The sequence below is a fragment of the Dromiciops gliroides genome, chromosome 2 (assembly GCF_019393635.1).
Source record: "Dromiciops gliroides isolate mDroGli1 chromosome 2, mDroGli1.pri, whole genome shotgun sequence".
Classification (NCBI taxonomy): domain Eukaryota; kingdom Metazoa; phylum Chordata; class Mammalia; order Microbiotheria; family Microbiotheriidae; genus Dromiciops; species Dromiciops gliroides.
In genome coordinates this window covers 166,677,546-166,705,531 of record NC_057862.1, presented here as the reverse complement: position 1 = coordinate 166,705,531, position 27,986 = coordinate 166,677,546, and the positions used below count along the sequence as shown (strand labels likewise).

Genomic DNA, 27,986 nt, shown 5'->3' with positions numbered 1-27,986 from the left:
GGTAGACTGTTCTGTGAGTTTCCTGGTGCCTGGGCAAAATAATAATAATAATAATAATAATAATAATAATAATAATAATAATAATAATAGAAAGAGTGATGAATTTGGAGTCAGAGATACCACATGTGAACCCCAGTTCTTCCACTTACTGCCTATGTGACACTGGGCAAATCATTTCACTTTTCTGAGCCTTACTTTTCTCATCTATAAGGTGAATAGGTTGGAATAAATGACATCTACCATCCCATCTAGTTCTAAAACTATGATCTTTGGAATCAGGAAGGGATAATTACTAGAAAGAGGATAAATAAACAAGAGGAGGTTGACCAAAAAAAAAAAAAAAGCAAGAGAGAGTCTAAATTTCAGACCAAGGCCTGACGCAGGAATAGCACACGAGAAGCCCTAGTCAGTCCAGAAGACTCAAGAGTAGCTGCATCCTGATAAGGCTCCTCAGTTGGAAGCAGATTGTCAGCACTGAGATCAAGACTCTTCAAGGCACTCCCTTGTTTGAGGCTTATGTGGGTTTGGGAGGTTACATTAAATCATTTGTGGGGTTTTTTTCTTTGTTTTCCTTTCCATGTTATTATGCTGCTTCTGATATGTTGGGGTTAACATGCTTGCAAGGGTGGAGTTGGGCTATTCCTATTATACAGATTTTTCCAGGATTCCGTGTAGGCTCAGAGCAGAGAAATAGCCAAGTAATCCAAGCAATGAAAAGTTCAAAGGAACAAACAGGGATTCAATATCCTATTCCAGCACACCTCATGTAAGTGTTTATAGTTCTATATAGCAAAAAGACACAGAGGAAAGCAAGCAAATCAAAAACCATTTTGGGAGGAAACGATTCTTTTGAAACTTTTTTTTATATATATATTCATATACATGTATACATACATATTCATATACATATACATACACACATAGGAATTAGCTTCCCAGAAAAACTTTCTCAGCTTCCTAAAGCTTATGAGTTACATGTAATCTTTCCCCTTCAGGAAGCTTCAGTAGGCTTGGCTAAGCTACTTAACTCTATTTAAAGGAGGCAAAGACAAACAACTCCTTCGAAAATTGGAAGAGAAGAATCAAAGAAAGCTGTGTTTGTGGGTGTGGCTGTGGCTGTTAGGGAAGAGTTGGCTGACTATATAAAGCATCACTTTACTTCTGGTTTTAGAATGGAAAATGAAGGGGTTAGACCAGAAGCCTTCTAAAATCACTTTCAGCTCTTCAGATTTCGTTGATTCTATGAACTGCAGATAGCAGGGAAAAACAAAGAGTCCACAGAGAGTAAGGAAGAAAAGGGGAGGAGAGAAACGAAAATCATAAGCAAAAGAGGTGAAGAGGAAAAGAAAGTAGTGGAGAATGATCCTAACCAGTATGGATTATAGAAAAAGATAGGAGATGGGGGCAGCTAGGTGGCACAGCGGATAGAGCACCAGCCCTGGATTCAGGAGGACCTGAGTTCAAACCCAACCTCAGACCCTTGACACTTACTAGCTGTGTGACCCTGAGCAAGTCACTTAACCCCAATTGCCTCAGCGAAAAGAAAAGAAAAGAAAAAGATAGGAGAAAAAAAGTATGAAAAGGAATACCCAAAAAGTCCAATGACATTCAAGAACTATGTAGGGAGAAGCTGCAACCCAAAGAGAAAAAAACAACACCCCAACATTATGCCAATGAGGCAGGGTGGGAGAGTGGAAACTTTATCAAAGCTACATTCAGATTTTATTATCTACTGAACCAGGAAGAGTGGCCTACTCAGTAGATTTTCAAAGGAGTGATTCCACCATTCATATCTTGAGTTTCCTTTAAGGTAGAACATGTGGCAGGAAACTATCTCTTTTTTTTGGAATTTCTCATGAGAGGTGTGTTGCCCATGGGATCTTGAAGCCCTAACTTTCCCTTTTGTTTGTAGAGCATGTGTAGGGATGGGCCCATAGAGATCTGTCCCATGGTGTAATCCCAACACTCCTCCAGGAAGGAACCAGTTCCTGCTACACTATAACCCCATGATCTAATGACATAACCAGTGATATTTCTCAATCTCCAGAGCATTAAGTTGAGGGTTTCCTTCACTAAAAATGAAGAACAGAAGGAACCAGATAAATATGTGTTCCCAAACTTTGGGTAGGAATTAAAATACTTTTTATAGAAAATTTCTGACAATGTTTATTCATTTATCAAAACCTTCATATATTCAATTCAGTTCAACAAAATATGTCTAGTATGTGTAAGGCAAAGAACACTGTACCAAATATTGACGATACAAGGAAGAAAAATTACACTCTCTGCCCTCAAGGAGTTTGCAATCCAACCAAGGGAATGGGATAAATATTTGTTCAGTTAAATAAACTTTTATTAAGCACTTGCTATGTTTCTTTTGTGTTGTCTTTCTCCTTTAGAATGTAAGCTCCCTTGAAGGCAAGGATTGTTTTTCTTTCTGTTTATATTTGTATTCCCAGTTTAGCACAGTTCCTGGCACAAAATAATCATGCCATAAATGATTTTTTTGACTGTTCTAGGCACACAGGAAACAAAAATTCAACAGCTCCTTCCCTCAAAAGAACTGCGTTTTACTGGGGAGTGAATAATGTGTACATAGGTAAATAAATATAAAATATATATGAAGTAAATACTAAGCAATTTCTCAGGGAAGGTCACTGTCAACTGGAGGGATCTGGTTAAGTCTCGAGTAGGCGGTGGTTCTTGACATAAACATTCTATCACAAGGTGGATTTGGAGAGTAGTTTGAGTTAGAAGAGACTTAGGGGGGGCAGCTAGATGGCGCAGTGGTTAAAGCACTGGCCCTGGATTCAGGAGTACTTGAGTTCAAATCCGGCCTCAGACACTTGACGCTTACTAGCTGTGTGACCCTGGGCAAGTCACTTAACCCCCATTGCCTGGGGAAAAGGGAAAAAGAAGAGACTTAGGCTTGAATCCTGCCTGACACTTGCTGGGCCTGTGACCATGGGCAAATTACTTTATCTCATCAGCAAATGGTGGCACTAATATCTACCATATCTACCTCACAGAACTGTAGGTCATTTTATAAATCTTAAAGTACTACCCATCACTTATTATAATTAGTATGTTTAGGTATGCACACACACAAGTATATATAATTTATCAATACATGCTTAAGATCATGATTTAAGCAATGTGGGCACTCCCTCCAAGCACACAGGTGGTAACCCCTCCGTGCTTCATTAGATAGTGAGTTATTGAGGTCAAGAATTTTACTACTTAGTAGTTAATCCTCTGGTGATGCATCTTTTCAAACTCCTCTGATGACACATCACATGACCTATCACTAGGCCTGTATTAAATCTCTTTTTGGCTTGGTAAGACATATAAGAGCCTGCTTTTAGGGACATAGTCATCTTTTTGTCACAATGAGTTGGGTTTTTTTATGGTGGGGCAATGAGGGTTAAGTGACTTGCCCAGAGTCACACAGCTAGTAAGTGTCAAGTGTATGAGGCCAGATTTGAACTCAGGTCCTTCTGAATCCAGGGCTGGTGCTTTATCCACTGCACCACCTAGCTGCCCCTGCCACAATGAGTTATTAATGTAGTGTAATGACTGTAGTGGAAGATATATGTACACGTATATATAAATACTCACCTGTGGCTCCAAGAAGCTGTAGCATGTGCAGCAGTCACATCTCAGCAGACAGGCTAAACCAAGTTGAAGGTAACTCACAGGCCTCAAACCCACCAGTGAGTTAGGGGGATATCTACCCCAAATATACTTGCCCCAGCAGAATGGGTAGATGGGAACAATTTATTCCACAGTCTATGAAGGGAGCTGAAGCAGGCATTGTAGAGCACATAGAGCTTAGCCAGACATCTAAGACGCCAGGGTCATCCACTGTATCCTGGGCCATCTTCAGTCATCTTGACTTTTGTTCTACTACTGGACTTTGATGACTGGAAGAGAGAGTGAGGCCTCTGACTTTGTGCAACTCTGCCTCACCTAAATCTAATTCACAAAGCATTTTACAAATATTGCATTTAATCCTCACAATAACCCTAAGAGGTAGGTGCTAATTTTATCCCTACTTTACAGATGAAGAAACTGGGTTGGGTTAAGTGACTTGCCAGAGTCAAATAGTAAGTGTCTGAGGCTGGATTTGAACTCAGGTCTTCCTGACTCCAGACCCAGCATTCTATCAACTGCACCACTGATCTAAACAGTTACAACCTCAGATTATAGACTCCTGCTCTAAAGATCCCAGTGATCTAACTACTAAATCCAGTGATCTTTTCTTAGAACTCACGTTTCTTGACCTCTGGGCAGAGACTGACATTGCAGAACACCTTCTTCCTTTCAGAATATCCACCTCTATTAGCTTTAGTGCCTCTGCTCTCACTGGTTCCCCTCCTAAAAGATGAAATCAAAGGTCTGGACAAAGATGAAAGAGTGATTACAATAGTAAAATATTAAGGTTCTGTGAAAAAGTGATAGGATTTACTGTTGGTCAGTCATTTTCTACTCTTCAGGACCCCATTTGGGGTTTTCTTGACAAATTAGAATGGTTTGTCATTTCCTTCTCCTGCTCATTTTACAGATGAGGAAAACAAGGCAAACAGGGTAAAGTGATTTGATAAGTACCTGAAGTCAAATTTTAACTTCTAGCCTGGCACTCTAACCACTGTACCACCTGGCTGCCTAATGATAGGATAGGATTAGGAATACTTAAAGATGCTCCAGTCCAGTCTACAAAATATTTTAATTCATGCAATGACATCTTTGATACCTTAAGCATACAATTTGAGGTGGAACAGACAAAATGTTACATGCAAGTATTATAAACAAAGATATTTTCATTTTCATTCATACTTATTACAGAAATATGTTACACACAAATAAAATTGTTTTTAAAAAGAATAACTGAATGTTCCTTTAAGTTACACAGTGTAAAATAAATTGATGAACACATTAACTCCAGTGGATAGAAGTTTCTCTAAAGGTTTGCTCACCAAGAAAAAGCACAGAAAAACAAAACTAGCACCCCAAAAGACAATATTCATAGCCTTGTGGGCATAGAACTCTAGGGCCATGATAACAGCAACAACATCTGCGATAGCTCAGGGAAAAAAGATGTTGATTAGGAAAATTAAGCAAGCTAGAGGAATGAATTAGTTGAAAGCATCCACTGAATATCTACTGGGTGCAGAATACTGTGCTGGGGCTGAGGGAAGGACATAATGGAATAATATGACCTATTCCTCAGCTGAAGGACTTACAGTCAAGTGATTCCGCTGTTCCACTAGAGAGAAAAGTTGAGAAGCATGACAAAATGGCCTAGATTTTTGATAATGCCCTACTTTGGAAAAAAAATAATGAGAACTAGGCACTAAAGACCAATAATAAATGAAATCATTTCTACTTCCACTGTTCAAATTTCTGTGCAAAAAAAAAAAAAAGATAGGTCATAACTGTAAGAAAGGTGGGGGACAATAGAATAATCTTATGAAGAGTACCATAGAAACAATAATATGGAAAGTTAGGTAGGTGTTTTGCAGGGTATCATATTTACTGTATTGCATATATGTACATACAAGAGACTGTTGCTGTTATTGTTTGTCCTTCATTCTTGACAAGGACCATGACACGGGGGTGATGTCATGACTTGCACTGAATTGGATTTAAGTGAGGGAGGGCTGTGCAAGGGCCACCAACCTCACTCCTCCAGAGACATCTGGGTCCAGTGGCAGGATATATATAAGGATGACTGGAGATGGCCCTGGATATCTGAAGCAATTGGGGTTAAGTGATTTGCCCAAGGTCACACAATTAGTAAGTGTCTAAAGTGAGATTTAAATTCAGATCCTCTTGACTCCAGAGTCAGAGTTCTATCAACTGTGCTACCTAGCTGCCCCACATACAAGAGATATGCCTTGTATGAGGATAAATAAGTTTTTTTCATTGCTTTGCAATTGTCTCTTTTGTCGTTTTTTTCTTTTTCTTTTCTTTTCTTTTTTTTTTCTTTTTGCGGGGCAATGAGGGTTAAGTGACTTGCCCAGGGTCAATCATTTCTTACATAATAATATTATATTACATTCACATACCATAATTTGTTCAGTCATTCTTTAATTGTCTAAGAGAAAACTGAAGGTACTCCCTTAGATTCTAATTCTTTTTTATTTTTTCCCTTTTATTCCCCACTTCAGGATCAGGAATTTTGTTTTGCTTTCAGCTATTCCTTCTCTGGTATTATCTTCCCTCTCAGCATCCATATTCTGCTTCATCCTGAGTTTAATGTATTTCTACATTAAACTCTCATGTGTATCTTTGTATATGTATCTATGTTTACCTCTTCTTCCACTTAAGTTTAGTAAGGCTCATATAATACCTATTTCCTGCACTCCTTCCTCCATGTTTGTATATTCTTCTTCTCATATATTCCATTCATGAGAACTAGCAAGTTCTTCTTTCTTCTTCCTTCTTTCTACAATATATTCCTTTTACCCTCCCTTCTCATCCCCTTCTACAAATCCCAAGAACAGAACCCACACATGACCATGCCCTCTTCCATATTTAATTCCCTCAATACTCTTTGAAACCATTAAAGTTCTAAAGTGATTTGTTTCTTCTCCTTTCAATACAATATTAGCACTACATTATCATATAGTTCTGTCACATAACTGTTCACATAAATTCGCCTTTCTAGGTTCCTCTAGATTTATGTTTATATGAAGGGATGGTATTTGTAAAGCATTCATTTTTTTGTGTGCACCCTTGTTCTTTGTGGAGAAAACGGGGGGGTTGTCTTATGTCTGGGGCCAGATTTGGGCTCTGGACCTCCTGGTCCCAGGGCTGGTGCTTTGTCCACTTTGCCACCTAGCTAACCCACAATGACATCTTTAAAATAGGGTTGAGGGGTAGGAGGAATAGACTGGGGGAGGGGAAAGGGGAGAGGTAGGTCACATGAAGGAAAAAAGAAAAAAGCTTATGGAGGGTAGGGGAAGAGGGGAAAGGAGTGGGGGGGGGCGGTGAGTGAACCTTACTGTCATCAGAATTGGCTCAAAGAGGGAATAACATGTGTATTTTATAACATGTATAGTAATATATTTTTGCCCTGAGGAAAAGTGAGAGGGGAAGGAGATGGGGGGGGGGACAGGGAGAAGAGGGGAAGGAGGGAAGGGAAGTTTTGGGGAGGGAGCTGTAAAAAGCAAAACACTTTCAGGAAGGTGAAGATGTTCTGCATTCACACCCAGTTGGGAGGAGTAATCTATTTAACCCTACAGGAAAGTAGGAGGGAAAGAGGATAAGGAGGGAAGGGCAAATGAAGGGAGGGTAAAGCAGGGGAGGGGGCAGTCAGTAGTAAAACACTTTTGAGGAGGAATAGAGCAAAATAACATAGAAAATAGAGTAAATATCATTGGAAGGGAATAGGTTGGAGGGAAATAGTTTTAAAAGTATGGTACCTACTCTGCTGGGCTATTGTGAAGAAAATTCTTTGTCAAGTTTAATGTACTATATAAAAGTTATGATGAACAAGATGCTATCAGAAAAATCTAGAAAGACCCACATGAACTGAAGCAGAAAGAAATGTACTGTATACAAAATAACTATGTATGCATGTATGTATGTAAATAGGGACTCAAAGGTCCCCTTTGTACTGCTTTGAGATGCTAGTGAAAGTCCTGAAACTTCAGTACTTGAACTAGATCCAGCAGGACTCTGTCCTGAGAGGTGGAAATCATCTCAGGTATCCCAGGACAAAACCCTAAGCAAGGCCAAGGACCCTAACTAAAATTAAAGTAGGGGGTTGAGTCTGAGCCTGGTACACAGCTTCAATTTGAGTAAATCAAAGAAAATAGTAACTAGGTTCGAACAATTATCCCAAATCTAAAGATACCTTAAAAGAAGTTATTCTTTTCTCTTGTTCTTATGTTTCTTGCTTACCACGTGTGTATTTTTGAGATGAAGTCACTTACTATAGTTTCTCATTGGATTTCTTGATCATTATCTGGTATGGTGGGAACTTAAGGGTTTTTTGAAGTAGGTATGTGGAAGCTGGGTAGTTCCACTTAGGCAGTTATCTTGGCTGGAATTTTATTCTTTATGAATCTTATATGTACCTATTTGTATATATGTTTTGTCCCTGATAGAAGTGTTTGCTCACTGAGGACAGGGACTGTTTTTTCTTTTTGTAATGACAGTTGAATTGGCCTAGAGAGAACATTCCAGGGAATGTGTACCTAGGCTCCCCTGGAAACTTAGGGAGATTTCAGAGTCATAGTGACTCAGTGCTTGGGCCCTTTGGGGATAACAAACTTCCTGGCTTGCTTCTGGCCAAATAGCAGCTCAAGAGCTGAAAGTGCTTGGGGACTTGAGATGACAAAACTCTTATTGGCTACTGAGCAGGAAAGACAGATGACTCAATGGGTGTTTTATGAGTGAGTGGCCCCACCCTTGGGGTGCAATCTTTCCTTTTGGCTTCAGATTCGGACAGAACTGTTTCAAAGGCTGGAAATGTTGAGGAGGGGCAATTTGCCCTATTTCCCACTGTGGTTGCCATGAATACATGGCAGATAAAACATATTTTTGTCTAGGAGAGACTGAGACTGGGTTTGGGTTGAGTATTTCGTGTTTGTTCTCTCCTGATCTTAGATGAACAAACATATATCCGGAGATCAATAAGTCTAGGCTTGGAGGTAACCTTAGGAATTCAAGAGGTCTAGAGGTCCTGGGTTTTTTGGGTTGCGATTGACTTGGAGACTTGGGGAAGAATCCATGGCAACTACTCCAATGCTCTTGGAGAAGACATTCACCAAAAAGAAAGTGGACCCAAATCCTAGCCTAGCTTGGTAAAAGATAAGGACCTTGAAGGATAGCAAAGAGCCAAGGTAAAATATAAAATGATATATGGAATATGTTAAGTACTTCCACCTCTAATGATAAGTGGGGCTATGTATGGCCGGAGGGGCTTCGTATAAAAAGACGCTGAGAGAATAAAAAGGGCACTGGGAACTTACTGTACTGGAAATATGAATTGCCTTGGTTACATGTTTCCTAATTGTGTGTCTTAATACTGGTGTACGCTGGGGCAGCTAGGTGGTGCAGTGGATAAAGCACTGGCCCTGGATTCAGGAGTACCTGAGTTCAAATATGACTTCAGACACTTAATACTTACTAGCTGTGTGACCCTGGGCAAGTCACTTAACTCCAATTGCCTCACCAAAAAAAAAAAAAAATAAATAAATACTGGTGTACACTATGTCAATTCCTACCCTTGCCACAGGGACCATATGTTCCACACAGTGGCAAAGTGTGCCCCAGATTTATGGGGATAATATTTTATGCTGTTGTTTCTATGTTATCTTAGTAAATACCTTTTCTTTGAGCTGTGACTATTGGCTGATTATTAAAAATTCACTAGAGGTGGCGCAGTGGATAGAGCACCGGCCCTGGATTCAGGAGTACCTGAGTTCAAATTCGGCCTCAGACACTTAACACTTACTAGCTGTGTGACCCTGGGCAAGTCACTTTACCCCAATTGCCTCACTAAAAAAAAAAAAATTCACTTATGGGAGCTTTATGCTATAGATTTTAGTTGTTGTTTGTCCTTCGTTCAGTGTATTGTCATCTTTTTTCTCTTTAATACCATTTATCCCACTTCTATAAGCACCTTGTTGGATATGATGTTAGGGTTCAAATATGGTAGTTTCATTATCACTGGAGAAAACACTTAAAAAATGTCTTCTGCAAATCTTATCCATTTTTCTTCTGTTTGTAGCCCTCTCATTTTTATACTTACATGCTCTGGAAGTAACTTTATTTAGTTGGATATCTTGCTATATTTCCATTAACTGGTTTTACAACCCATTGCTTCCCTTTGTTTTTATGAGCTGATGCTGACCTTAATTATCCATCATCCTTCTTCATGAGATTTTACAGTTTAGTTTATGTTATAACCAAATATTGTCCTTTGTAGCCATGATGTTTGCTGGTTAAAGTGCTTTCTGGGCCCTTTTATTATCTTTGTTATGACAATTAACAGTAATAAACCTCTATATGAAATTATTTTAGCTAGTATTGTTATTAGTTCTGTTGTTGATTTCTCATTTAAAAATTTTGAATTATTTATATAATTCAGAGCTCAAATGTTTTAATTTTGCTCTATATCCTCCTTCTTTATTTTTTGTTGTTGTTCTCTCAGGGGGAACTGTGAGGAACAGATTATAAGTGCATATATAAATGAATTTATTTTTTTAAAAAGTTCAATCATAACTCTGACAAGGCATTAGTCTGATTGTTCAGGATAAAATCCCACATCAATAACAAGTCTTTCTTTTGTCTTTTAAAATAAATTCAACTTAATCCTTTATGGAGATAATTTGGTGATCACCATATCCGGGACTTAATAATTCTTTAAAAAAAAAAAAGGTTCACAATACAGAACCATAAAATTTCTGTATCATCTACAAGCCAGTCAACAATAATCTGTCAACAAGCATTTATTAAGTGCTTACTTGGTGCCAGGCACTGGGCTAAGTGCTGGGAATACAAATAGAAGCAGAAAGTTAGTCCCTGATCTGAAGAAGCTTACATTCTCATGGGGGTGGGGGAAGAGGAGGGGAAGATAGCACCTAAAAAGGAGCTGAAATGGAGGGGGAGGGGGACATGATTGAGAATGTCCTGTGGAGATGAGTCAGCAGAGAAACCTGAAGAGAGATGAAGTCTCTTTGGCCTAGGTCTCCTTAAAATGGAGGTTCTACAAGTCTTTTTTCTTTTTGTTGATTGATGCAGTTCCATGTATTTCTTCCCATCTTCACCTTTTCTGACATTTGAATAAAAGAATTAATGAATGAAAAAAAAAAGAATCTATTAAATACTTGCTATGCTAAGTGCTTGTGATACAAATCTAAAAGCCATTTGAATGCTGAGACCCCTACACAGAAAGGGGAATGGTGACCAGAGGGGAGGTACTTTGGTCCTAAAAGTTAGGTTATAGAAAGTGGGGCCAAAGGAGAGGACAGTACCCTATCCAGGAGAAATGGACTTGATTTGATTATGGTTTAAGAACTGGAGAAAGGAGTTAGGGGTGTGGAATGTAGAAAGGCCAGGGTATACCTGCAGAAGCAAGGTACTCGAAGAGATGAGCAGCGAGTAGGGAGTGAAGTGAAATATGTCTGGGATGTTCTGAAATAGTAGGCCAGAAGAGGCAGTCACTTTGACCTTTGCATTAAAGTCACTAAGTAATAGTGGGTATGCTGATTAGACGGGGAGGGTCTTATCAAGTTCTTAATAGAATTTCTTTACCAGTTCATCCTCAGAAAGCAATGTTGGTATATATGCTGCAATTATTTTCCTGCATGTCTTTCTGCAAACATTTACCATTACTAATGCAATACATGATTACCAAATGTCCCATGAAATAATTCTAGTTGCTTGGGGCATAGGATAAAACTCATTTTACTAACTCCTTTTATTGCTTCTCCAGAAGTACCTGAGTCATCCTTTCACTTAGCCACAACTTCCTTCTTTCTTCTCATTTTTTTTTCTTCCTTCTCGTTTTGGTTTTAACAAGAATGTCCAGATCTAGAGTTCAACCCCTCTGGCAGTATGTCCAATTGTTGGTCACTGGACAAGGATCTCAGATTTAGAGTACCAACAGTACAAGTGAAGTTTATTAACAGTCTAAAAACTAAATTCTTAAGAGTCCTCTGTCCTCTTTCCTGCCAATGTCACTGAAGAAACAGAAAGGGGCACATAAGACTGAGGCCCATTAAAAATTTTTTGTTTCATGGGTTGCCATGACCAAAAAAACTGCCACCGGGTAGCCAGACTGCTAGTCATACCCCTCTCTGCAATAATCTAGGTTGGTTCTCAAAAAACAAGTTTGCTTTGCTACCAGAGTAATACTCATAGAAAGACCTTCTAGAATTTACACTCTATTGGCATAGCCCGGAGTCATCCCAATGCATCCCAGGCCATCACCAGTCATCCTGGCTTTTGTCTGGCCACTGAACTTCTGATGACTCTAGGAGAGAAGAGTAAGGCTTTGTACAACTCTGCCTTTCTTAAATCCAATTCATGCTCATGACATCACCCTATCATTGGTCCTCTTGGAAAACATAGGATAAACAACAACAACATTCATCTCCATGCCATGATGAGGCATCAGAGTAAGACTTGAGATATGCCGTGATCATTGAAATCGATAAGATCATCAAGGCATTCTTTACCTTGACATGTGGCAAAGGTTAAAAAATATATAACAAATAGGTTCAAGAAAAGTTCAGAAAAATAAAAGGCCTTGGTGTTTTGTTTTGTTTTGTTTTTTTGGAAGGAGGGGAGGGGTTTGTTTGGAACAGTCTAATCTTCAACAGTGTGAAGAACTTCAGGTATGGAAATTCTTCCTACCATCCAGAGAAGCAACTCCTCTGTCATTTATAGTCTCAGAGTTGCCAATGGGCACTGAGAGGCCATGACTTGCCCATGGTAAATCGGTGAATACACATCAGAGTTAGAACTGGAACCCAGGTCTTCGTGACTTCATGGGTGTTCCTCCATTTATTAGGCCATGCTCCCTCTTGAACAAAAAGATCTTAAGCATATGAATTAGTAAGAATCATTAAGGGAGTAAGGGAGCTTTGGAATAAATGCCTAAAGTTCTCAGGTTGTCAAAATGAAGTCACCCCTGCTATGTGATAAAATATTCCTTAGCATCATTGCTACGGAATACAAAGCTGCATAGATATGTATTACTGATTTTAAATACTTTGATATTTATGGTTCTGGTAATTTTTCATAATGGTATATAGTGCAAGCCCCTCCCATGAGGTTTTGGTTTTTTACAAGTGACTCCTATAGATCAATCACTTTACAGCAGTGGCAACCAAGTGTCTGGATCTGTAGCGCTAAAGAACTGGAGAGGTAACCTCCTCCAGACCATCAGAAGAGTGTTAAAGTGAAACAACTGCTACTAAAAAACTGTCCTTTATCTCATTAAATAGCTGTTTATCTGGGTCCTGCCCACTGGATCCTCTTTGCTATAGAAGCAGTCCTGTATTAGGAAAGTTTATTATTCCTGAACCTTTCTACACTTCATGTTTATTGAGCTATTGTCATGACCTTCCAGAAATGAGTGTATAGACTTGGACCCTGAGGTGCTTCGAAGAAGGGCAAATGACCTGAGTTGCAAAATTGTCCCCAAGTTCAATATGCTCATACCTCACTGGGGGTAGGGGTTACTGTTGGAAACATTCAGGTGCGCTCTTTCTCCTAATTTATTCACTAGGATCAGTCATAGCTATGGAAATACTGCAGTTTTGAGGGCCTCAAGGTTAAAACACAGGGACTGCATCCAGAAATTTGGTACATCTGTTCTTCCTAGGCTAGCAGAGCTGTCAAGATAGGAGCACAAATCAGGGCAGCTTGCCAAAGCAAAAGGCAAAACCTGAACTGAATTTCCTTGAAGCCAGGAGATACTTTTATTCTTTTGTTAAAAGGATAAAAATGACTCCTTTAACAATAGCTTTGATTATTTATTTAAATCTACCCATCTTCAAATTTGTCCCATTTAAAGAAAATCCTATTTGCAAAAGGAAGCAAATTTGGAGTGACTGTATTACATTTTGACTTTACAAAATGTTTCAAATAGGCATTCCTCTAGTACAGCTAAGTGTCTGTTTTATATGATAACTCAAAAAGTTGGCAAAATGTTTTTCAGAAACTTACTTTAATATCACAAGTAGTTAAGCTTATTGCTCTTTTTGTCTCTTATCCTCAAGAACCCCATTCCTGGCTTGAGAACAGTGGCACATGAGAGTTTAATTTGGGGCTTTCCAAGTTTATGGGGTAGGATTCCATTTATGATTTTGCCCACTTAAAAAGTATTACCTTTGGAGGGGCAGCTAGGTGGGGCAGTGGATAAAGCACTGGCCCTGGATTCAGGAGGTCCTGAGTTCAAATCTGGCCTCAGACATTTGACACTTACTAGCTGTGTGACCCTGGGCAAGTCACTTAACCCTCATTGCCCTGCCCCCCCCCCAAATTATTACCTTTGTAAGGTAAAAATACTTTTTGATTGACCCAATCAATCAAAATCAATTTTGAACAGGATTTGTTCACCTCCTTGAATTATCAAAACCACTTCCTGAGAGACTCCATCATGTCCTAAGGAATTTATACTAGAGGAAGAAGTTTTGGAAGCTTAGAGGCTGGAGCCAGTTCGTTGTGAATCGATACTGCCCTTTTCTAGTTCTCCTACTTGTCTGACTGCTCCTTCTCAGTTTGCTTTGCTGGATCTTTATCCATGATACACCCAACTAACCATGGGTGTTCCCAAGGCTTTGACCTAAACCTTCTTCTCCTTCTATACTATTTCACTTGGAGAATCTTAGCTGATCTCATAGATTCAAATGCCATTTCTATAAAGAGGATTCTCGGATCTACTTGTCGAGTCCTAATCTCTTTCAGCACCTTTACTCACCAGTTTCTAAATGCCTATTGGACATTTCAAAGTAGGTGTCTCAAAGACATCTAAAACTCAGCAGGTCCAAATTTGTTGGGAGTCAATCATTACCTTCTTTATAACTTCCCTACTCCTGTCATAGGCACCACCATTCTCTCAGCTTTAATAGCTTAAAACGGCACTAAAACTTTCAGTACATCCTGTATTATCTCATTTAATCCTGAGGCAGATAAGAGGTTAAGCAACTTGCCCAGGGTCACAAAGCTAGTAAGGGTACCAGGCTGGATTTTGAACTCAAGTCTCCTGACTCCAGGAACAATAAATTACCCAGTTGTCTGCATGTTATTTCTTCCATTAGACTATGATACAGTTCCTGGAGAGCTGGGGCTGTTTTTTGCTTTTCTTTGTTTCCCCAACACTGAGCACAGTGCCTGACAAATAATAGGTGCTTAATAAACATTTGTTGCCTTGACTGGATTTGGCTTTCCAGCATGCCTCTGAGGGGCAGAGGTAGGGCCTGAGCTATGAAAGGAAGATAGATATAGGAAAGGATGAATTTCTCTATAGGCATCTCAGAGCCAAAAACTTGGGCTGAGGGGACTAAGTTCCAGGAAAAAGTCATCTCTTTCTCCAACTTCCCTTTCTGGTGGCTTTCTATCTACAGGAACAATAATATTACATTACCCAAATGATTCCAGTAAATTGAATTTTGCCTCAACCACACTAGAAAAAGATATAAAGTTAGGCAAAGAGCCCAAACATTTTTTGTAACTGGGGGCTTGACTTAATTGTGACTGAATTTAGAGCTTTTCATCTAAAATAAATTCCTTAAAACTTAAAGGGAACTTCATTACTTCCACCCCCTACAGCCCTGCCCCAGTCTTAAGAGATGGAAGCAGCTGGGAAGTAGTAAATTATTCAGAGGGTCTACAGAAGTTAATTCTGAGTTCACCTCTCAAGCAAGCACATTGGCTTCTGGCACATTTGGCGGGAGGGAAGGGGGGTTGTTTTGTATTAAACAAAGAACTTTGATACTTGACCACTGCCCTTGATGCTGCCATTTCACAAGGAGGGAAAGTCTATTTTCTGGACTCCATTCATCTCAGATCTCCTCAGGGCTTGGCAGAAAAAGCTGTGGGCAAACTCACTATTCCTATCTGCTTTGCTCCAAAGAAGTGGCAGTGGGGAGCTTGATTTAGGCTTATAATTAATGACTGTCAACTTTCATTTGGATGTAAACCATTCCAGGAGGGCTACATTCCAACACAATCCAAAGGGTGTAGGGGACTTTGGCCCCACTAGCTCTTCTGGGTTTATCAATACACAATAAATACAAAAGGAGAAAGTCCTCCAAAAGCCAACGTCTTTCACCTCAAATCCTTTGTTCCAATTTCCTGCCTTTCTCATGCAAATATGCTTGGCCACAAAAGGGAAGGCTTTGAGCTATTCTACTTTAGAATACTTTCTGCTACCTGAAGCTTGGTAGGGTCTTTCATTTGGTGACAAAAGGTATGAGTAGATGTCATCTTATCGAGGAGGAACCTAAGGTCTGGGGAAATGACTTATGCAAGGTCACAAAGATAGCAAATAGTAAAACAGGTTTGAAACCAGGACCTCTGACTCAAAATCTAGTGCTCTTAATGCTTTACTAAGGTGCTACTGCAAACAAGGCATCCCACTCCTTTGTGGGTTAACTTTGATTAAAAGAAAATTCTTCATATTGAACCAAAATTGGCCTCTTTCTGTAATTCACCCACGTGGACAGTCCAAGTTTTGTTCTGTAGATCAAAATAAGTTCTTCCTTCCTTCCTCCACGTGATAACTTTTCAAACATTTTGTAACATTGTAGAGGTTGGCTGGCAGTCGTGGGTGCAAAGCTTATGAGTCAGTGAACAAGCATTTATTAAGCACCGTTCTAAAGACTGGGGGTACAAGGAAAGACAAACAAACACCTTATAAGAACCTGAGTAGGAGATACAGAACGTGACCTACTAGATTATGCTCCCAAGGGATGTAGAGAGGTTTAGTTTAGACTCTTAGGAGGGTTTCCATATATCCCTTTGGCAGTCTGCTGCTCCGTAGGGGTATAAGAAAAAAAAAGATGTCATTTTATAGAGGAACCTAAGGGCCCAGAAAATGATTTGGCCAAGGTCACAAAGATAGCAAGTGGTAGAGCTGGGGTCTAAAATATAATATTAGAGCTGGGGTGTAGCTTTTGGCCTCTTCTCTGAATAACGTTTTTGAATGCAAATAATACTTAGGATTACAAAAGAAATCAAGTATATTGAAATGCGTTTGTCAATTTTTTTTTTTAAGTTCAAGAACTCCAGATTAAGAACCCCTAAACCAGACATCCTGTCATGGAACTTCAGCCAAAATCTTCTCCCTCCTCATTTCCATCTCCTTTGCTTCCCTGGCTTCTTTCAAGTTCCAGTTAAAATCCCACCTTCTACAGGAAAACTTTCCTTATCCCTCCTTAATTTCAGCGCCTTTCCTCTGTTGTTTCTAGTTTATTCTGTACTTGGTTTATTAGTACATAATTGTTTATATATAGTCACCTCCATTAGACTAGGAGCTCTTTGGGAGCAGGCTCTTTTATATCTTTCTTTGTAGCCTCCGCACCTTGCACGGTACTTGGCTCTCCGGAGACGCTTAATAAAGGTTTACTGATTAACTGATTGACCCTTCTCGGATGGATGGGTCTTTCCCATGCCAGTTTCTATTGGTTTAAAAATGCGCTGTTGCCGTTTCTCTAATTTCCAATACCCCTAACTCAAGCTCAGATTCCACAGACCTGCATCAGCGCCCCTAGGACTCAAGTCTACAGTTGTATGCAGAATAGTAACACCTTGAAGTGTTTTTGCCAGAGCATGCGAGCCCTGCGAGCCAGCACAGTACAAGAGGTTCGCTAGCATCCTCCTTTATTCGCCGTCTACCCTGTTTCCACCCTGCTTCACCGGGTACAGCGAGAGCACCACGAGGTGCACGATCCCTCAGCCTTTCCTGCCCTCACCCATCAGCGCGCGAAGGCCCCAGTTCCCGGCGTTTGAAATTCCTGCGCGTGTCAGTGGCAAGCAGCCAAGAGGGGAAAAGGAAGCGGGCTTGGGAGTGGGGTGTGAGTTGGGTGGAGGGCCCGGGGCTGGGAACCCGGCTAGAGAGCCTGTGACGTAGCCCAGGGGGCGTGGCCCACCAAGGCCCCTCCCCTATACCCTCCCCCTCCCCCTCCCACCTCCCTCCCTCGCCCTCTCTCTCGGGTCGGGGTTACATGGCGGCGACTGCGGCAAAGCGAGAGCCTTGGAGACGCCGCTGCCGCCAACACCGCCGGAGACCGGAGCCGACCTTAGGGGCTGTCCGCGGGCCCTGCACTGCCTCGATGAGTCGGAGAAGTCCCGTGAGTGTGTTCAGCGTGCCGGTGGGGGCTGAGGGCCGCTGGCATTGGAGGGGTTGGGGGGGGGGGGGAGAACCAGCGGCCGGCGGCGGAGGGGGGGGAAACGGGACACCGAGTACGGGAGGGCCCGGCGGCGGCGGCGGCGGCGGCCGCGGGTCCGGCTCGGCTTCCTCCTCTCTCCTTCCCTCTTCTTCCTCCTCCATTGTGTGTGACCCTCCCTCCGCCGCCGGTGGCGGCGGCGGCGGCAGCGGCCGCCGCTGCTTAACAAAGACGCTTTTGTTTCGTCTCCTTCCCGCCGCCCCTCCTCCAGCTCTCCCCCGTGCCCGGCTTGGCCCCTCTAGCGGGGACATGGCCTTTCCTCTCTCTGAGCCGGACCGGCCTGGACCGGCCTGGGCCGAGGGGGGGCATCCGCGTGCGGCGGCCGGGCTTCGACCCCCCCACTCCGGTGGGGCTAGGGAAGCGGATACCGCGGCGTGGGGCGCGCCGCCCGCCCCTCCCACCGCTGGAGGGGGGCGGGGTTGGGGGGGGTGGCCGCCACGGGCTGGCGACTAGGGGGCGTACCCCGCCCCTCGCCCCCTTTCTCTTGGTTTCCTGGGGAATTGGGGTGTCCTGACTCCTTTCCTTGGTGGCCCCGTAGCGGGGCCACCTTGGCAGGTGGAGGCCCCTCCTCCATCCCCAAGGATTTGTACCCCTGCCCCGGGTATTTACATTTTCCTACTGTCCCGGGAACTTATGGTCCTTGTCCCCCTACTCCGTAGGTCCTCGGACCTAGAGACTTGGGAACTTATGAGCTCCTCCTGTCCCAGGTACTCTGAGCCCCTTATTGCTCCAGGAGCTTAGCCCCCCCCCCCCCAAGCCCTGGGGTCTCAGACTTCCACTGCTCCGGGAATTTCTGGGGACTTAGAGCCCACTCCCCTCTCACCTGGGAACTCTTAATCCACTGCCCCCAACCCCGGGGACTTTAAGCCCCCCACTGCCTTCGGAGTTATGGTCCTGACTTGGAAACTTAATGTTCCCACCTGCCCCAGGAGCTCGGAGCCCCTCTACTGCCCCGGAGACTTAGAGCGCCCCCTCACCGGGAATTTATGGTCCCACTCTACCCCAGAGACTCTGAGCCCACCTACTGCCTCAGAAACTTAGGGCCCCCCACTGACCCAAAAACTTACTGTCCTTCCCCTACGCTGGGGACTTAAGGTCGCCCCTACTGCTCTAGGAACTCAGAGCCCCCTCCACTGCCCTGGAAACTTAGCGCCGCCCCCAATCCCCTTTGTTTCCCGGAGGACTCTGCTTTTCTGTCACTTTTGCTTTTCTGGGAGAGGTGGGCGTTCGATCTCTCACCCTTTGCTCCTTAAGGGCGGAGATTTTAATAGTTTGGGGCCTGTAGGTGGGCCCCTGGAGGGAGGGGGAAATCCCAGGAGCAGTTTGTGGTGCCGGGTGAAAGAGTGTGACGGGGGACTCTCACGCCTTCCTGGCATTTTGCTGGTCGAAATAGTTTCCCGGATCTCCTTTTCCTCTCCCCCCACTCCAACCCCCGCCCCTCAAGTGACTGCCTCAACTGACTCCTACTAGGCTGAGGCACCCAAGGACTCAACTTGATATACGTAGCAGTAAACCACATTACCAGTTGTCTGAAATTCTTCCCCCAAGTTACTAATCTAGGCTGGCACGGGATACAGAAAAGGCGATTTTGTATTTGTTTGCCAATTTCCTTGTCTATTTCAAAGACTTTTTTCTCTTAACTGTGTAGCGTGGTAGCTCTTAAAGAGACCAGAATTGAAAAAAACTAGTTCCGTCAATCGTGAAATTCACTCTAGAGTTAGTGTATCACCTTTTTATTTTTGAACCCTCTGACCCATGACTTCCCTGAGATGCATTGAAAAGTACTGGAGTTTTGACTTCGTTTAATTCCAATTGGTAAGCATTGCCCACCCTTTGGAAAAGGTTGAATGAGGGGAAACAGCGAACTGTATTTAGGAACATAATAATGGTAGCAGGACCGATATGTTTTATGGAACTGCTAAAATGATTTTATTTTTTAAAAGTTCATTTTCAGTTTTGGTGTGATCTGTTAGGGGAGAAGTTTCTTTGAAGGGGAAAAGTTAATGGAGACTAGAGTAGCATCAGACATTTGAACTAGATTGCAGTGTCAAACAACTTGTCAAGTTGTTTGGTTAATCTTTTTTTCTGTTTATTTTGAACAATTTCTGAATTGCTTCATCTTCCTTTTTTAGAGTTTATTAGTCACAAGTGTAGTTTTCACATTAGGATTCTTTGATATAATTTTCTGACTAAAAGAAGGATCCAGAGCAGGCAGAGCACTTGAAGGAAACTTCTTAGACTTGCTTGTGTTTTCTTTTCCTCTTTAATATGAAAAAGCCTTAAGACACTTATTTGTTTAGTAAGAGGTTGTAAAAAAAACCTTTTAGATCAGAATATCCCTGGTTTATTTTTCTAAATGTACTTTTTTCACAGACTGGTCTTAAAATAGGCTAGGAAATAATGCCAGATTTGAGAATGGTTTTGTCCTCTATATGTTACTGTAAAGAGAAACTAGAAAATGAAAATATGTAAATAAAAGCTTTATATAATAGTTTGTTGATTTCAGAAGTGCAAGAGTTGCAGAAGTGTTGAAGACTACAATTTGTATTTCAATTGAACATCCATTTATTAATCATAAACTATATGCAGAACTTTGTCCTGTGAAAGATCATTTCTTTCCCCTCTGGGCTTGACTAACAGTTTGCCCCTTTCTTCAAAACTGTAATAGTTTGACTTCTTTCTCTGATCATTACACCCCTGCAAAAAAATAAACTGTCCCCCTTCTCTCTCCAAACCTCCAAACAATCCAATCCATCTACTAAGAAATAATTTTCTTTTGGAATGGAAGAAATACTGATTTTTTAAAAATGAATTTACCAGATTATAGATGCTGTCAGCCTTTAAAAGTTTTGCATTGTTTTTACATACGCATTAATTTTGAGAATTTTCATAGGCTGATAAAGTAGCATTTGCTGACTCAGTGTACATTTTTTATTATGAGGGGTTAGTATAGGAGGGAGTTTAGAAGAACAGCAAGTTTTATGAGTTCCATGATGACTCAGCCTGACTACTGACTGCAACGTGGCTCTTTTTTTTTCCCCTCCCCTTTCCAAGTATACTGTATTTTATTTAATTGGGCTAAAATTGTTCAGAATGCATAATATTTCTGGTGATGTTGCCTTTTCTAAGGAGAGAAAGTTAGTATTTTGTCCATGGAGTGATTTTATATGTTTGGTTTGTGTTTTTAATCACATTTTAAAATATGAAATGGGTTTTTGAATCTTTGTTAAAATAAGTCGTATTTTTGTTTCTAAGTAGTAGATCCTCAAATGTGGGATTTTGACATGATTTCTAAGAGATTTACCTAAAGGTTTCCTGGGGAGGTTAATTGGTTCAGCCAGTAGTATTTTGAGAGATTTATTAGTTTATTTATGGAAGGTATATAGTGTTTTTATCATGTACTGATGGAAACTGGCTTAATGTTTTTACTGTTTACATATCTTTAGTAATATTTTCTTAGAAATAAATTAAATAACTTTTTTAAAGGGCCAACAACTAATCAGAAATGTAGCTGTAAACATTAGGTTTTCAGTTTAATGAAAGTCTGTTATAACAATGCTAAATACAATAATGACAAATATTTGTAGGCTTTTTGTTTTCTTACATAATGGATAGTATTTTAAATAGATCGGCATGATAGCCACTCATTTCTTTTTTATCTGTCAGAATTTCATGATAGGCTTGTTGAGTATACTGTTCCAAAATTAGGGTTTAGATTGGAGTTAGGTAATAAGATACAGCTTTGACTGACTTGAAAACCCACAGTGTTTAGCTAGTTGGCTTAAAATAAGATTGGCACTGAGACTTAAGGCAGATGATTTTTTTGTCTCCTCTTCCCTTACTTTGTTTTATATATTAAATTTTTTTAAAATTGATTTATTTTAAATTGTGGGCATTAAAATATTGTGGACTTTCTTTTGGGTCTGATTTTTTGAATGAATTGGCAGATGGATTTTTTAGAACTTGAACTGTATCACACACGCAGGTGTTTTGCTTTTGTAGTTTTTGTAGCACCTGTATTAAGCTTAAATACTTAAAGTGAATTTACAGTATTCATTTGTTAAAAGTGCATACAATATAAGAATGATCAACATAAAAAATTGATTAGACCTTCAAGTTCTTTTTATGTCATAGTATATTTTGTTTTTAGAAACATCTTAGTACCTTTAACTCTTTGACAATCGGCTGTTTCTGTTAGTACTGCTCAGCTAGTTTCCTTGAAAGGTGGGTGAGTGGCTCCTGCTATAACTGTTTCAAGTTCTCTGTCAAAATCTTGTGATGCTGTCTTGCTAAAGTTAACGGGAAAACCCGGAAGTGGGGTTCTGCAGCTGTTTTATTACTCTGAGCTCTGTAAAGAACTTAGAACATTATTAGTTAGTGATACTTTCTTTTTTCTATAAAAGTATTTTCTTATTTTCCAGTTACATGTAGAGATAGTTTTCAACATTTGTTTTTATAATATTTCTGGTTTCAAATTTTTCTCCTTTCCTCTCCTCCCTCCCCCATCCCCAAGACAGCAAGCAATCTGATTGATATCGGTTATCAGTTAGTGATACTTTCAAGGGGAACTTCTTATGAGGCTGACTATTCCTTTTTTATACAACTGGAAGCAATACTAGTGGTTAGGTAGATGGCTAATATTCTACCCCCATCCAGTAAGGGGGCAACTAGGTGGCAGAGTAGATAGAGGACCAGGTCTGGAGTCAGGAAGCCTCCTCTTTCTGAGTTCAAATGTGGCCTCAGATGTGCGATCCTGGGCAAGTCACTTAACCCTGATTCCCCGGGGTTTCTCATCTGGAAAATGAACCGGAGAAGGAAATGGCAAACCATTTCAGTATCTTTGCCAAGAAAATCCCAAATGGGGTCATGGAGAGTCAGACACAACTGAACAACAGCAAAAATCCCTTCTTTCTTTTTGACTGAACTTGAGTTTTCATACATATAGTAAATTATTTCCATTAATTCAGATCAGAACCTATTTTGCACATGAGGTTAAATGACTTATCAAGCAAGGTCCTGCTCAAGTCCTTTTATCCATGAACTTTCTCTGCCCATTTCCACTCTCATTGATTCTCCCCCCTTTTCAGAATTTCTATGGCTGGCCCAATCTTCTATAGCATTTTGTATAGGCAAGCAAAACAAATTCATGTCCAAAAATATGTCTTATTCTGCATCTTGAATCCAGCTCTTTCAAAAGGTGTGTATAATGCTTCATTAAGCCTCTGGAATAATGTTAGTCATTGTATTAATCACAATTTTTAAATCTTTAAAAGTTATTCTTTAGAATATTTTTATTCTGTGTATTGTTTTCCTAGTTTTGCTCACTTCACTTTGCATTAGTTCATACAAGTCTATTCAGTTTCTCTGAAAAACCTCCCTTATAATATTTCATCATATATGTGTATATGTGTATACATATATAAATCTACATATGCCATTATTTATTCTCCAATTGATGAACATTCCCTTAGTTTCCAGTTCTTTGCTATAACAAAAAGGGATGCCACAAATATTGGTGTGAATGTGGATCCTTTTCTTCTTTTGTAGATCTCTTTGGGGCATAAGCTGACTAATGGTATCAATAAGTCCAAAAGGGAATGCACAGATAAGTGATTTTTTTTACTCATAGCTTCAAGTCCCTTTGCAGAATGGCTAAATGAATTTATAACTGTCAATAATACATTAACAAGCCTGTCAAAAAGTTATCCACCTCATTTAAAATATACTATACAATTTATTTCCACTTCCTAGGGAATTATTCTTGAGTGTGTAGGATTTGAATATGATATTGTACCTGGGTTTGATTTTCAGGAGACCTTACTATTTATGGAGCTATATCTAACCAGAACTCATTAGTTCATTAATAACATAGAGCATATATTAGATAAATATTCACTGTGGAGTGTGATAGAGGTGGTTTTGTTTTAAACAGATCTTCCCTTAGAAAGCTTCCAAAAGAAATTCAAACAAATTTTATTCTAACATTATTCTAACTCAGAAGAATGTATTTCTTCAGAAACCAGTAAAACTGGCCTAGGTTTTACAGTCCCTACTCTTCCTTGAAAAGGAAGGTGACCTCTAAATCTCTAATGATTAGAGAGATGCAAATTAAAACAACTCTGAGGTACCACCTGACACCTATCAGATTGGCTAAAATGACAAAAAAGGAAGATAATAAATGTTGGAGAGGCTGTGGGAAAATTGGAACACTAATGCATTGTTGGTGGAGCTGTGAGCTGATCCAACCATTCTGGAGAGCAATTTGGAATTATGCCCAAAGGGCGATAAAGCTGTGCATACCCTTTGACCCAGCAATCCCACTTTTAGGTCTTTTGCCCAAAAAAATCATGGAAGGGGGAAAGGGACCCACATGTACAAAAATATTTATAGCTGCTCTTTACGTGGTAGCAAGGAATTGGAAGTTGAGGGGGTGCCCATCAATTGGGGAATGGCTGGACAAGTTGTGGTATATGAATACAATGGAATACTATTGTGCTGTAAGAAATGATGAGCAGGAAGAGTTCAGAGAAACCTGGAGGGTCTTACGTGAGCTGATGATGAGTGAGATGAGCAGAACCAGAAGAACATTGTACACAGTATCATCAACATTGAGTGTTGACCTACTGTGATGGACTATATTCTTCTCACCAATGCAATGGTACAGAAGAGTTCCAGGGAACTCATGATAGAAGAGGATCTCCAAATCCAAGAAAAAAAAAGAAAGAAAGAACTGTGGAGTATAGATGCTGATTGAACCATATTATTTCTTTTGTTTTGGGTGCTGTTGTTTTTTTTTTCTATTTTGAGGTTTTGCATCACTGCTCTGATTCTTTCTCTTGTAACAGGATTAATGCAGAAATAGGATTAATGTTATTATGTGTATATATATGTGTGTGTATATATATATCTATATGTATATGTATAGATATATATAGATATAACCTATATCAGATTACCTGCTGTCTAGGGGAGGGGGGAGGGAGGGGAGGGAGGGAGGGAGAAAAATCTGAAATTGTAAAGCATGTATAAACAAAAGTTGAGAACTATCTTTACATGTAACGGAAAAAATAAAATATCTCAAAAAAAAAAAAAAGAAAAAAAAGAAAAGGAAGGTGACGACCCCCCACCCCCCCTCCCCAAGCCTTGGAGTCTGTTTGGTAACCAGTTTTAAGTCAATGTCACAATCTATTTATTTTTATCTATTTATTCATTTATTTACGGGGCATTGAGGGTTAAGTGACTTGCCCAGGGTCACACAGCTAGTAGGTGTCAAGTGTCTGAAGCTGGATTTGAACTCAGGTCCTCCTGAATCCAGGGCCGGTGCTTCATAGTTTACTTCAAATAGTATGGAGAGGATGTGGGGGAGCTTGAAATCTAAAGGAATATTTGGTCCAGTGGTTATTTCAAGTAAGAAGAGGATTTATCTTCCCTCCCAAAGGTATGGACATTGACAAAAAAGCCCTCCTGATTCTTTCATTACTCTTTTGGACAAAAGACCATTATCTATATTCTGTGCCTGGAATGCTGCCTCTTCTCTCTCCCCTCCCCTCTCTCATCTTTAGAGAGCCTACCCATCCCTTTAATCCCCAGAAGCTTTGCTTATTCTCCTGTCTCCTCCTCCTTCACTTGAAATAGATTATAAAATCATAAATCTGGAGCTGGAAGACACCTTAGAAATAATTAGGCCAGGAGCAGCTAGGTGGCGCAGTGGATAGAGCACTGGCCCTGGAGTCAGGAGGACCTGAGTTCAAATCTGGCCTCAGACACTTAATACTTACTAGCTGTGTGTCCCTGGGCAAGTCACTTAACCCTAATTGCCTCACCAAAAAGAAAAAAGGAAAAAAAAAGAAATAATTAGGCCAACTCTTGTTTCTGTATGAGGACACTGATGCCAGGGGAGAGGTGACTTGTTCAAGGTCATACAACAGAATAAAGATTCAAACTTAGGCACTTTGTTTATTTATAAAGGAGTGGCTAGTCAAATTACAGTGCCCAAATGCATACTGTTTTGCATTTTTGTCTATATGTTGCCACATCTAAATTAATGAATTTGAATTTTATTTCTTTAAATGATACAGTTCTTTGGGTAGGTTAATAAGTAGCAAAATGGGGGGAAAATGTGGACATAATCCCCAAAATTTTAACACACCTTTTGAAGACTATAATTATTGAAACATCTTTTCTCATTTTCCCATGTGGGTAAAGCCTTACTGCTATTAATAGTGAAATTAAGATATTGTTGGATTAAGGTGTTTTTTTTCTTTCTGATTTTATGTAATTAACTGTGGATATTTAGTAACCTAGGAAGGGGAGGGAGAACATGAACATTGTCAGCTTTGTATGGTTTGCCTTTGGCAATTATTCTATCTTGCTTCTATTCTTTTGCACATTTTCCCTTTAGGTGTATTTTATTATGGATTTAGCTGGGCCAGAAATTCTGGGAAGAAGAAGCTTTAGAGAAATCTCTGCTGTTCTCAAAGTTGGAGCTAGTGAATGACTGACTATGCTATGTTAGGACCTGTTGGGTGAGAGTCCAGAGATGCTGTTCTGTATGGACTTGCTCAGCATGACTTTGCTGTCCCTCTCACCTTGTGTAGCTCAGCAAATTAAGTAGTTATGTAAGCTTTTGATGTTTAAGTTTGAAAGTTATGCAGGTTGCACAAGCTGTTAGACTCTGTTAAGACAGGCTGTTGGTAATAGTGGTCAGTAATAGAAAGGTCCTTTTGGTAGCTCTGTAACTTAAACTTGCATAATCTTGATTTTGAGCTTATTGACATGACATTGCAGAATGTTGTATTATATAAAGCTTCCTTAATACCACTCTCATTCATAACACAGGCTTGTTGCATGGACCCCAGGACCAAGTTGTAGTAAGGCTACAAGAGTATCTGATTGTTCATCACCCTGGATGTGACCAGCTACACTCATCCAGAGCAAATCCAAGTTACTCTTTGGTTTTAAAACTTTCTAAAGTGAAGTTTGTCAGGAGTGCTAGGAAAAGAATAGAGAGATAAAGTGATACATAATTGCCTTAAGAAACTTTATTGATATCTTTTGGTTTCGCATCATATTTTACAGTTTATTCTTCCTCTCTCTCCCTTCCAGAGAGTCTATAACAAAGAATAAAATGAGAGGATAAAAGAAACAATTCAGCAAAACTAACCAACACATGGAAGAAGTGTGATATGCATTGTTACACACTCATAGTCCCCCAGTACTCCCAAAGAAGTAGGGAGATGCCTTCCCATAACTTCTTTGGAGCCAAGTTTGGCTAATATAAATTCCCAGAATTGTGTTGATTTGTTGTTATTGCCCTTTCTATTTACATTATTGCCAATTACATATGATGTGTTCCCGATTCTGACTACTTCATTTTGCATCATTTCATGTAGTTATGGGCCCAGGGTGTACCTCAGAAGTTTTCTGGGAGTAAATCAAAGAACCTTCTCCTTGAGAAACTAAACGAAAGGACTGATACACCTAAAGAGATAAGTGGCACTGGATCCGGACTGAATTGGCTCCAGGACCACCACCCTTCATTCCAGTCTCCCCCACCCCTTGGGGAGATAAGATTAGGTGTGGCTGCTCCCTTTGTGGTGAAAGGGGAAGAGAGATGGCTTGAGAGATCCTGAGCCTCTCCTCATCCAACTTCCCCCAGCCACCAATTAATAATTTGTGATTTTTTTTGGAGAATATTTTTTCATAATCTGTGACCATTTACTTAATAGGGAATGACTTCTTGTCCTATATTTCTCTTAGCTGCCAATAGTTGTTGTATTGTTTTCTTCCAGTGATGGATGAAGAGCATGGTTAGAATATAAGCAGCCCGAGGACAGGATCTGTCTTCTCTGATATATTCTTTTCGGTCCTCAAATAGAATGCTCTGTTATTCAGAAGTCTTACCTAATCTCCCCAAATTGGAGAGCTGCCATTTGAGAGGAAAGATAACATCTTAGAGAATGGCCGTAGGGTAGGTTAGGGGAGAAATGAGTAAAAGGATTGGAGGATAGAGATGGGGAAGTTAAGAATGTGAAGCTATGAGAGGGAGACTTGGAATAAAGTAGTGAGAAGAAT

The 27,986-nt window shown here is 40.4% G+C and overlaps 1 protein-coding gene across 2 annotated transcripts in view; it reads left to right on the top strand.

The window, feature by feature from the left end:
- MAPK6 (mitogen-activated protein kinase 6) overlaps positions 1-27,986 on the top strand; it is a 76,161-nt gene that overhangs the window by 13,512 nt on the left and 34,663 nt on the right. Inside the window, exon 1 of one of the 2 annotated variants that reach the window (XM_043982146.1) lies at positions 17,651-17,816. The exons of the other annotated variant lie outside the window; for it this stretch is intronic. The gene's annotated coding sequence lies outside the window, so the exon portion shown is untranslated. Of the gene's footprint in view, positions 1-17,650; positions 17,817-27,986 lie in introns of those variants that run through there. 2 annotated transcript variants of the gene reach the window in all.